Consider the following 10,408-nt stretch of genomic DNA (forward strand, 5'->3'; position numbering starts at 1 on the left):
TTCGATTGAAGACAGTAGGGAAAACCACTAGGCCATTCAGGTGTGACCTAAATCAAATCCCTTACAATTATACAATATAAGTGACAATTAAATCTGATAGGCAGAGTGCCTGAGGAACTATGCATAGAGGTTTGTAACATTGTTCAGGAGGCAGTAACCAAAACCACCTGCAAGAAAAAGAAATGCAAAAAGGCAAAATGGTTGTCTGAGGAGGCCTTTCAAATAGCTGAGAAAAGAAGAGATCAGATCAGATCAGATCAGTCGCTCAGTCGTGTCCGACTCTTTGCGACCCCATGAATCGCAGAACGCCAGGCCTCCCTGTCCATCACCAACTCCCGGAGTTCACTCAGACTCACGTCCAACGAGTCCGTGATGCCATCCAGCCATCTCATCCTCTGTCGTCCCCTTCTCCTCTTGCCCCCAATCCCTCCCAGCATCAGAGTCTTTTCAAATGAGTCAACTCTTCGCATGAGGTGGCCAAAGTACTGGAGTTTCAGCTTTTGCATCATTCCTTCCAAAGAAATCCCAGGGCTGACCTGCTTCAGAATGGACTGGTTGGATCTCCTTGCAGTCCAAGGGACTCTCAAGAGTCTTCTCCAACACCACAGTTCAAAAAAGAAATGAAAGGCAAAGGAAAAAAGGAAAGATATATCCATTGAATGGAAAGTTCCAATGAATACCAAAGAGAGATAAGAAAGCCTTCCTAAGTGAACAATGAAAAGAAATAGAGGGAAATGATAGAATGGAAAAGACCAGAGATCTCTTTAAGAAAATTAGAGATACCAACAGAACATTTCATGCAAAGATGAGCACAATAAAGGACAGAAACAGAAGATATTAAGAAGAATAACAGAAGCAGAAGATATTAAGAAGAGGTGGCAAGAATACACAGAAGAGCTACACAAAAAAGCTCTTAATGACCCGGATAACCATGATAGTGTGATCACTCACCTAGAGCCAGACATCCTGGAATGCGAAGTCAAGTGGGCCTAAGGAAGTATCACTATGAACAAAGCTAGTGAAAGAGATGAAATTCCAGCTGACCTATTTCAAATCTTAAAAGATGATGCTGTTAAAGTGCTGAACTCAATATGCCAGCAAATTTGGAATACTCAGCAGTGGCCACAGGACTGGAAAAGGTCAGTTTCATTCCAGTCCCAAAGGATGTTCAAACTACTGCAAAATTGAACTCATTTCACACACTAGCAAGGAATGGTCAAAATCCTTCAGGCTAGGCTTCAACAGTATGTGAACCGAGAACTTTCAGGTTTACAAACTGGATTTAGAAAAGGCAGAGGAATCAGATATCAAATTGCCGACATCTGTTGGATCATATAAAAAGCAAGAGAGTGCCAGAAAAACATCTACTTCTGCTTCATTGACTAAGCTAAATCCTTTGACTGTGTGGATCACAGCAAACTGTGGAAAATTCTTCAAGAGATGGGAATACCAGACCACCTGACCTGCCTCCTGAGAAATCTGTATGCAGGTCAAGAAGCAACTGGACATGGAATAATGGACTGGTTCAAAATTGGGAAAGGAATATGTCAAGGCTGTACATCAAGGTGACAATATACGTATTGTTACCCGGCTTATTTAACTTATACAGAGAATACTTCAGGCAAAATGTCAGGCTGGATGAAGAACGAGTTGGAATCAAGATTTCCAGGAGAAATATCAATAACCTCAGATACGCAGATGACACCACCCTTGTGGCAGAAAGTGAAGAGGAACCAAAGAGCCTCTTGGTGAAGATGAAAGAGGACAGTGAAAAAACTGGCTTAAAACTCAACATTAAAAAAACGAAGATCATGGCATCCTGTCCCATCACTTCATGAAAAATAGATGGGCAAACAGTGGAAACAGTAACAGACTTTATTTTCTTGGGCTCCAAAATCACTGCAGATGGTGAGTGAAGCCATGAAATTAAAAGATGCTTTTTCTTGGAAGAAAAGCTACGACCAACCTGCTGCTGCTTCTGCTAAATCGCTTCAGTCGTGTTCGACTCTGTGCGATCCCATAGATGGCAGCCCACCAGGCTCCCCTGTCCCTGGGATTCTCCAGGCAAGAACACTGGAGTGGGTTGCCATTTCCTTCTCTAATGCATGAAAGGGAAACGTGAAAGCGAAGTCGCTCAGTCATGTCCGACACAGCGATCCCATGGACTGCAGCCCACCAGGTTCCTCCGCCCATGGGATTTTCCAGTCAAGAGTACTGGAGTGGGTTGCCATTGCCTTCTCTGATGACCAACCTAGACAGCATATTAAAAGGTGGAGACATCACTTTGCCAACAAAGGTCTGTCTAGTCAAGGATGTGGTTTTTCCGGTAGTCATGTATGGATGTGAGAGTTGGACCATAAAGAAAGCTGAGAGCCGAAGAACTGATACTTTCTAACTGTGGTGTGGAGAAGACTCTTGAGAGTCCCTTGGACTGCAAGGAACAAACCAGTCAATCCTAAAAGAAATCAATCCAGGATATTCATTGGAAGGACTGAAGCTGAAGCTGAAACTCCAATACTTTGTTCACCTGTTGGGAAGAACTGACTCACTGGAAAAGACCCTGATGCTGGGAAAGATTGAAGGCAGGAGGAGAAGAGGATGACAGAGGATGAGATGGTTGGATGGCATCACCAACCCAATGAACAGGAGTTTGAGCAAGCTCCGTTAGATGGTGAAGGACAAGAAAACCTGGCTTGCTGCAGTCCTTGGGATCGCAAAGAGTCAGACATGACTGAGTGACTGAAAAACAACAAAACTGGAACACCGAGTTCGAGTGATCAGATCACAGTTTGTGCACTTTCATGAGCTTAAAGTCTTCATCTTGTACTCCGTTCCCTCCTGGTCCTCTACAATCTAGCTCACCTGGGTCTCTCCCTCCTGCACATTTCCAATTCCCTCTCCCATCTCTGAGTCTTCACACATGCTTTTCCTTCTTCCTGGAACTAGGCCCATTAGCACACACACTTCATTAAGTTTTACTCTTCTTTCTGATGATTTCTCATTCCCGAGGGAGGCCTTCCCAGACCTCTCAGACTGTACCAAGCACCCTGTTATTCACTCTAGTAACTTCCTATGCTTTAACTCAGGGCATAACTTTTAATCACAGTTTCAAATCCTATACCTGGGTGTTGTTTCATGCCTGGCTCCCTTAGTAAGTCACTGAGAATCATATTTCTGTCTTCAGAACCTTGTCTGACAAACAGTAGGTGCTCTGTAAATATTTAATGAGTAAATGAAGCTTCTACCCAGGGGAGGGGAGGGGGGTGGGGGGGTGTCTTCCCTTGTGGAAGCATGGCCTTGTTTACCAAACATGGGCCGTCTCTGTTCTTCCAACGTGATATGAGCTAAAGAATTTGCCTTCGGGGCTTCCCTGGTGGCTCAGTGGTAGAGAATCAATCTGCCAATGCAGGAGACACGGGTTCAAACCCTGATCCAGGAAGATCCCACGTGACCTGGAGCAACTAAGCCTGTGTGCCACAGCTACTGAAGCCTGTGTGCCCTAGAGTCTGTGATCCACCACTAGAGAAGCTACCACAAGGTTGCGGTGCGAAGCCTGAGCACCGCAACCAGAGAGTAGCTCCCACTTGCCGCAACTGGAGAAAAGCCTACGCAGCAGTAAAGACCCGCCACAGCCATAAATAAGTAAATCAAGTTTTAAAAAACATTTGTTTTAAAGAATTTGCCTTCATCACAGAAAAGCATTCCACAAAAGGCTTCCTGCTCAGCATTGTTGGAACACACAAGAACGAACACTTTCTTGTGGAAAAGCAGAAGGGCTGTCAAAAGGCCTTTTTATATCTTAGATTTTTGTTGATGTCATGGTTTTTAGAATTCAGCAAAATGAAAATTTCATTTTAAACTGGGCAGTATTTTGTCAGATGTATGTTTGCTGCTGCTACTGCTGCTAAGTCGCTTCAGTCGTGTCCGACTCTGTGCGACCCCATAGACGGCAGCCCACCAGGCTCCTCTGTCCATGGGGTTTTCCGGGCGAGAGTACTGGAGTGGGGTGCCATTGCCTTCTTCGAGATGTATGTTTACAAAGCTTAAAATAAATTTAAAAGGAACAAGTATATGGACAAAGAAAGAAAGGATATTTTCACTGCCAATAGGGCCAAAGGACTTGATCCTTCCAGAGAAAACAAAACTTCAGAAAAATGTACCAAAAAAAAAAAAAAACCAAAAACGTCTGAAGACACTGAAGAATGAACCAAAGCAGGAAGATTCTGAGGATGAATCTAAGAAAAAAATGAGTGGCACAAGGTGAGTTACACATATTTATGGGTATTAGCTTTAAAGTAAGCCTAAGTCAGCTCCACATGAGGTAGGTAAATCTCTGCTAGAAAGCCTGCACTTTTGGGCCTGAAAAAGTAGAAGATAGAGTTCAGGGCAACTAGCCACTGAAAACTGAAGGCAGATCCTGTAAAGGAGAGAGCTGGGGAGAGGAAGTCCCAAATTCAGTGCCAGTCTCCACTCACATCTCTAGAACCACTGACCCATACATGCCTAGGGCAGACAGTGAGCAGCCTCATCGGGGAAAAAGAAGTGAACTGAGATTTGAGCTACTACTCAAGAGAGGGATCCAACAAAGGTAATCATCTGCTAAGAAACAAATGAATAAATATACAAACCAGAATCTTGAGTCTCTACAAAATAAGGTGCACAACGTTGGGGATACAATCCAAATGTATTTGAAATATGAAGGTCAGGAGAATTTAGCCCATTATCAAGAAAAAAGACCTACCTTGAGATAACTCAGATATTCAAATGAGCATGTAAGGATTTTAAAAGCAGCTGTTATAACTGTATGTTAGAACTCTACACAAACTCTTCCAGCTTATTCTAGGAGCCAGTCCAGCATCACCCTGATACCAAAGCCCAAGACATGGCCAAAAGAAACCAACAAAAACCACAGACCAATATGAACATAAACAATCCTTTAAAAAATGAACATATTTAATGCAACACTCTATTAAAGAAGAGATCACTGCAGGGGCTTCCCTGGTGGCTCAGTGGAAAAGAATGTGAGTGCCAATGCAGGAAATACGGGTTTGATCCATGATCTGGGAAGAGCCCATGTGACATGGAACAACTAAGCCCATGTGCCACAGCTACTAAGCCTGTGCTCTAGAGCCCAGGAATTACAGCTATGGAATCTACCTTCCCTACAGCGTGTGCTCCTCAGCAAGAGAAACCACCACAAAGAGAAGCCAACCTACCTCAACTAGAGAGAGTAGCCCCCACTCTCCACAATCAGAGAAAATTCTGTGCAGTAATGAAGACCCAGCACAGCCAATAAACAAAGAAATAAAATTTTATATATATATATATATATATATATATATATATATATATACACACATATATATATAAAGAAGAGACTACATCATAACCAAGTCAACCAAGTGAGGTTTATCCCAGGAATATAAGATTGGCTGGACATTCAAAAGTCAATCAAGATCATTCACAACATCAACCGGTTAAAAATAAAAACCACGTGATCATCTTAGTAGATGCAAAAAGCATTTGAAAATTCTTTTTTTTTTTTTAACATTATTTAGGATAAAAATGCTCAACAAATCAAGAATTAGAAGGGGACAAAAGGAAATTTCACAACCTACAGCTAAACTCATTTGTTGCTGTTCAGTCGCTCAATTGTGTCTGACTTTTTGTGACCCCATGGACTGCAGCATGTCAGGCCTCCCTGTCCATCATCATCTCCCAGAGTTTCCTCAAACTAATGTCCATTGAGTTGGTGATGCTATCCAATCATCTCATCCTCTGTCATCCCCTTCTCCTGCCTTCAATCTTTCTCAGCATCAGGATCTTTCCCAATGAGTCAGCTCTTCATATCAGGTGGCCAAAGTATTGGAGTTTCAGCTTCAGCATCAGTCTTTCCAATGAATATCCTGGATTGATTTCCTTTAGAATTGACTGATTTGATCTCCTTGAAGTCCAAGGGACTCTCAAGAGTCTTCTCCAACATCACAGTTCAAAAGCATCAATTCTTTGGCACTCAGCCTTCTTTATAGTCCAACACTCACATCCATACATGACTACTGAAAAAACCATAAATTTGACTAGACAGACTTTTGTTGACAAAGTGATATCTCCGCTTTTTACTATGCTGTCTAGGTTGGTCATAGCTTTTCTTCCAAGGAGCAAACATCTTTTAATTTCATGGCTGCAGTCACCATCTGCAGTGATTTTGGAGCTCAAGAAAATAAAGTCTTTCACTGTTTCCATTGTTTGCCCATCTATTTGCCATGATGTGGTGGGACCAGATGCCATGATCTTCGTTTTTTGAATGTTGAGTTTTAAGCCAGCTTTTTCACTCTCCTCTTTCACTTTGATCAAGAGGCTCTTTAGTTCCTCTTCGCTTTCTGCCATAAGGGTGGTGTCATCTGCATAGCTGAGGTTACTGATATTTCTCCTGGCAATCTTGATTCCAGTTTGTGCTTCATCCAGCTGGGTATTTCGCATGATGTACTCAGCATATGTTAGATAAGCAAACGCATACCTTTGGTAAAAAAAAATTGAAGTCTTTCCTCCACGAATGGGAACAAGAATGTTCACTCTCATCATTCCTACCACTCTCATCATTCCTACCAACATCATACTGGAGATCCTAGCAAGAGCAATGAGGCAACAAACAAAAACAAAAGTCATTTAAATCAGAAATAAAAAAACAAAACTATCTTTATTTGCCAACGACATGATCATCCAGGAAAAAAAATCCCAAAGAACCAACAAAGAAATCTATTAAGTCTATTAACTGAGATAAGTGAAATCAGAAAACACAAAGTCATAATACAGAAATCAATTGTATTTTTACATATATTAATGATCAATTGTACATTGAAATTTATAAAATAGTGCCATTTATAAGAGCATAAAAAAATACATAGGGACAAAATGTTTAAAGAATGCACAAGATTTGTATGAGAGAGAGTAAAGAGGACTTAAATAAACAGATACACCATCTTCATAAATTAAAAGTGTCATTACTAAGATTCAGTTTCCTCAAATTGATGTATAGACTGAATACAATCCCAATCAATATTACAGGAGGCTTTTTTAAATTGACAAGCTGATTCTGAAATTCATATGGAAAAACAATGAATCTGTAATAGGTAACCCATCTAAACAGCTCACATTACCTGGTTTTATAACTTTCTATAAAGCTATCATAATTCAGACAGTGTGAAATTGGCACACACATAGATCATACAGACATATGGAGCCTAGAAATAGACCCATTCGTATATAGTCAATTATTCTTCAACAAATTATTAAGGTAATTCAATGGAGAAAACACTATTTTTAAAAAACAAACACCAAAAACAGGACCATGATCTTAAACTTGCACCAAATACAAAAATCAATCCAAAATGAATCATAGAGTTAATGTAAAATATTTCTGACTTAACATTTAGGCCAAGATTTCTTTTCTATTATATTTAATTAAATTAATTAATCAACTTATTTATGGCTGTGCTGAGTCTTCGTTGCTGCTCAGGCTTTTCTCTAGTTGCTGAGAGTGGGGACTAACTGTGCAGTTGCGTGCACGGGCTTCTCATTGCAGAGTTTGCTCTTGTTGCAGAGCACAGGCTCTAGGGTGCACAGGCTTTGTAAGTAGTTGCAACACAAGGGCTCGCTAGTTTTGGCTCCTGGGCTCTAGAGCACAGGCTCAATAGTTGTGGCTCAAGGGTTTAGTTGCTTCTCAGCATGTGGGATCTTCCAGAATTAGGGATTGAACCCATGTATCCTGCATTTGGCAGGTGGATCCTTTACCACTGAGCCATCAGAGAAGTCCTAAGTCAAAAGTCTTTTCCTAAAAGAGAGCACAAAAAGCCTGAACCCTACAAGAAAAATCGGTCAATTGGACTTACTCAAAATGAAAAGTTTCTGTTCTTTGAAAGACTGTTAGGATTACGAAAAGACAGGACTGCCCTGATGGTTCAGATGCTAGGACTCTGTGCTCCTAATGCAGGAGACCAGGGGTTCAAACCCTGGTCAGGAAATGAGATCTCACATGCTGCAACCAAAGATCCCTCATGCTGCAACTATGACACGGTGTATCAATAAACATTAAAAAAAAATCATGACAAGACAAGCCACAATGCAGAGAAAATACATGCCACATACATATCTGAAAAGGGACTTATATTCAGAATTTATGAAGAACTCTCACAGCTCAATAATAAGAAAATAAGTAAATCAGTTTAAAAAATGGGCAATAAAATTGGTATCTGTGCACAAATACAGAATGTTAATAGAAGCATAAATCAGCCTTTTTTATACTTAAGGGAAAATAAAGAAGGATCTTGGAGATCATTATTTAATGGTAGAAAAAGCACACGCTGAGTGGGGACACTCAATGGGGTGTGTGTGTGTGTGTGTGTGTGTGTTGTGAGCATCCAAGGTCACTAGAAGGTCAAGATGCTAAAACAGCTTTTCTCCTATGGCTTCCCTCCTTTCATTTGTGTGCATATTTTCTCTTTATGCTGTCAGACCTCCTCTCTGGCTCTGCCGCTAGGATGCTCATCATCCCTCCTACCCTTGCTGGGGTTGCCTTTGCCTCTTTATCTTCATCCCTTCCTTCTTGGGGGCTTTACATCAGCTACCAGCTCTCTGACTGGAGCTGCTGTATTCCTCCCCGTGTCTATGGGGGAGAGGCCTGAGTCACTGTGGAGCATGCCTGGACTGTAAATGCTGCCAATTAAAACCAATAACAGGGCTCCTGGGATAAAAAGCAGCACCTGTACAGAGAACAGCTGCTCTTTATGCTTTTAAGAATGCTTCCATATCTATTATCTCACTTAAGCCTTAGGACTGTCTTGCGCAGTGGGATGAGAACTCCTCACTTCACGAGACGGAGACTTTGGCCCTAAGGGCCTTCTTTACTGACATGAAGTGAGCAAGCAGGTTGCTCACAGGGTGTCTGATGTCTCATGGGAGACCAGGAGCCCTGAAATGAGCACAGACTTTGGAACCAGAAAAACTCAGATATGAGTTGACTTCTACTGGCTGGCCATGTGACTTTAGACAAGACACTTACCTTCTCTGAGCTTTCATTTCTTGTGCTCTGCTGTGATAATACTACCTGCTGCCCAGGGTTATTTTGTTGTTGTTACGTTGCTAAGTCTTGTCTGACTCTTTGTGACCTCATGGACTGCAGCATGCCAGGCTTCCCCATCCTTCACTATCTCCTGGAGTTTGCTCAAATTCATGTCCACTGATTTGGTGATGCTATCCAACCATCTCAATTTATGATGATCAAAAGCACAGTGAAGATAAAATTCTACAAGGAACTCGTTTGATGTCTTTTTCTGTGAAGACAAATCTGCTTATTTATTATTTTTTTCCTTTGGGAGTGTCTTTCCTCACTTGTTTTATTTGAAATATTAAAATCTAAACATTCAAAGCCTCATATTATGTATATAATTAAAAACAGAGGGGTTTCCCTGGCGGTCCAGTCATTCAGGCTCTGCGTGTCCAGTCTTGGGGGGATGTGGGTTTGGCCCATGGTCAGGGAACTGGGAGTCTGCAATGCTGCACAGTGAGGCCAAAAAAATAAATTAATTAATTAAAATGGAACTATTTCCCCTCCACCAGTTATTTGAAACTGTTTGCTTCTTTCTTCATCTTACCTTTCTCCAGTCCCTCCCTCTGTTCACAAGATCTCTTGTGCTTGAGTCTAACTTGGAAAAAATCCACCAAAGTAAAGGGAGCCCTGATACACTGTTGGTAAGAATGTAAATTGGTACAGCCACTATGGAAAATAGTTTGGAGGTTCCTCAAAAAATTAAAAATAGATTTACCATGTGATCCAGTAATTCCACTTCTGGTATGAAACTGTTTACCTCAAATTGGGACTTGACCGCAGTGGCTGGAACTCAAACCAGGCCAAAACCCACTGTCTTCCCACTGAGGTCACAGACCTGGATTCAGAACCTAATGAAGCTCAGGTTCTTGACGTCTCATTGCAGAAAGAAATCAGTGAGAAACAAAGTCATAGGTAAGAAGTGGATTTATTCAGAGTCAGAGAGAAGCACACTCTTCAGATAGAATGTGGGCCATTGCAGAGGATGAGTGTGGTGCCCCAAAATGTGACATAGTAAGTTCTTATGAGCTGGGTAATTTCAAAGGCTCCAAAATCACTGCTGAAAGTGACTGCCACCATGAAATTAAAAGATGCTTTTTCCTTGGAAGAAAGCTATGACAAACCTAGATAGTGTGTTAAAAAGAAGAGACATCACTTTGCCAACAAAGGTTTGTCTAGTCAAAGCTATGGTTTTTCCAGTAGTTGTGTATGGATGTGAGATGGACCATGAAGGCTGAGCACCAAAGAACTGATGCTTTCGAAGTGTAGTACTGTAACAGGAGGGAAAGGGTCAGGGCACAACTT

Source organism: Bos indicus x Bos taurus, chromosome 1 (genome assembly GCF_003369695.1).
Source record: "Bos indicus x Bos taurus breed Angus x Brahman F1 hybrid chromosome 1, Bos_hybrid_MaternalHap_v2.0, whole genome shotgun sequence".
NCBI classification, from domain to species: domain Eukaryota; kingdom Metazoa; phylum Chordata; class Mammalia; order Artiodactyla; family Bovidae; genus Bos; species Bos indicus x Bos taurus.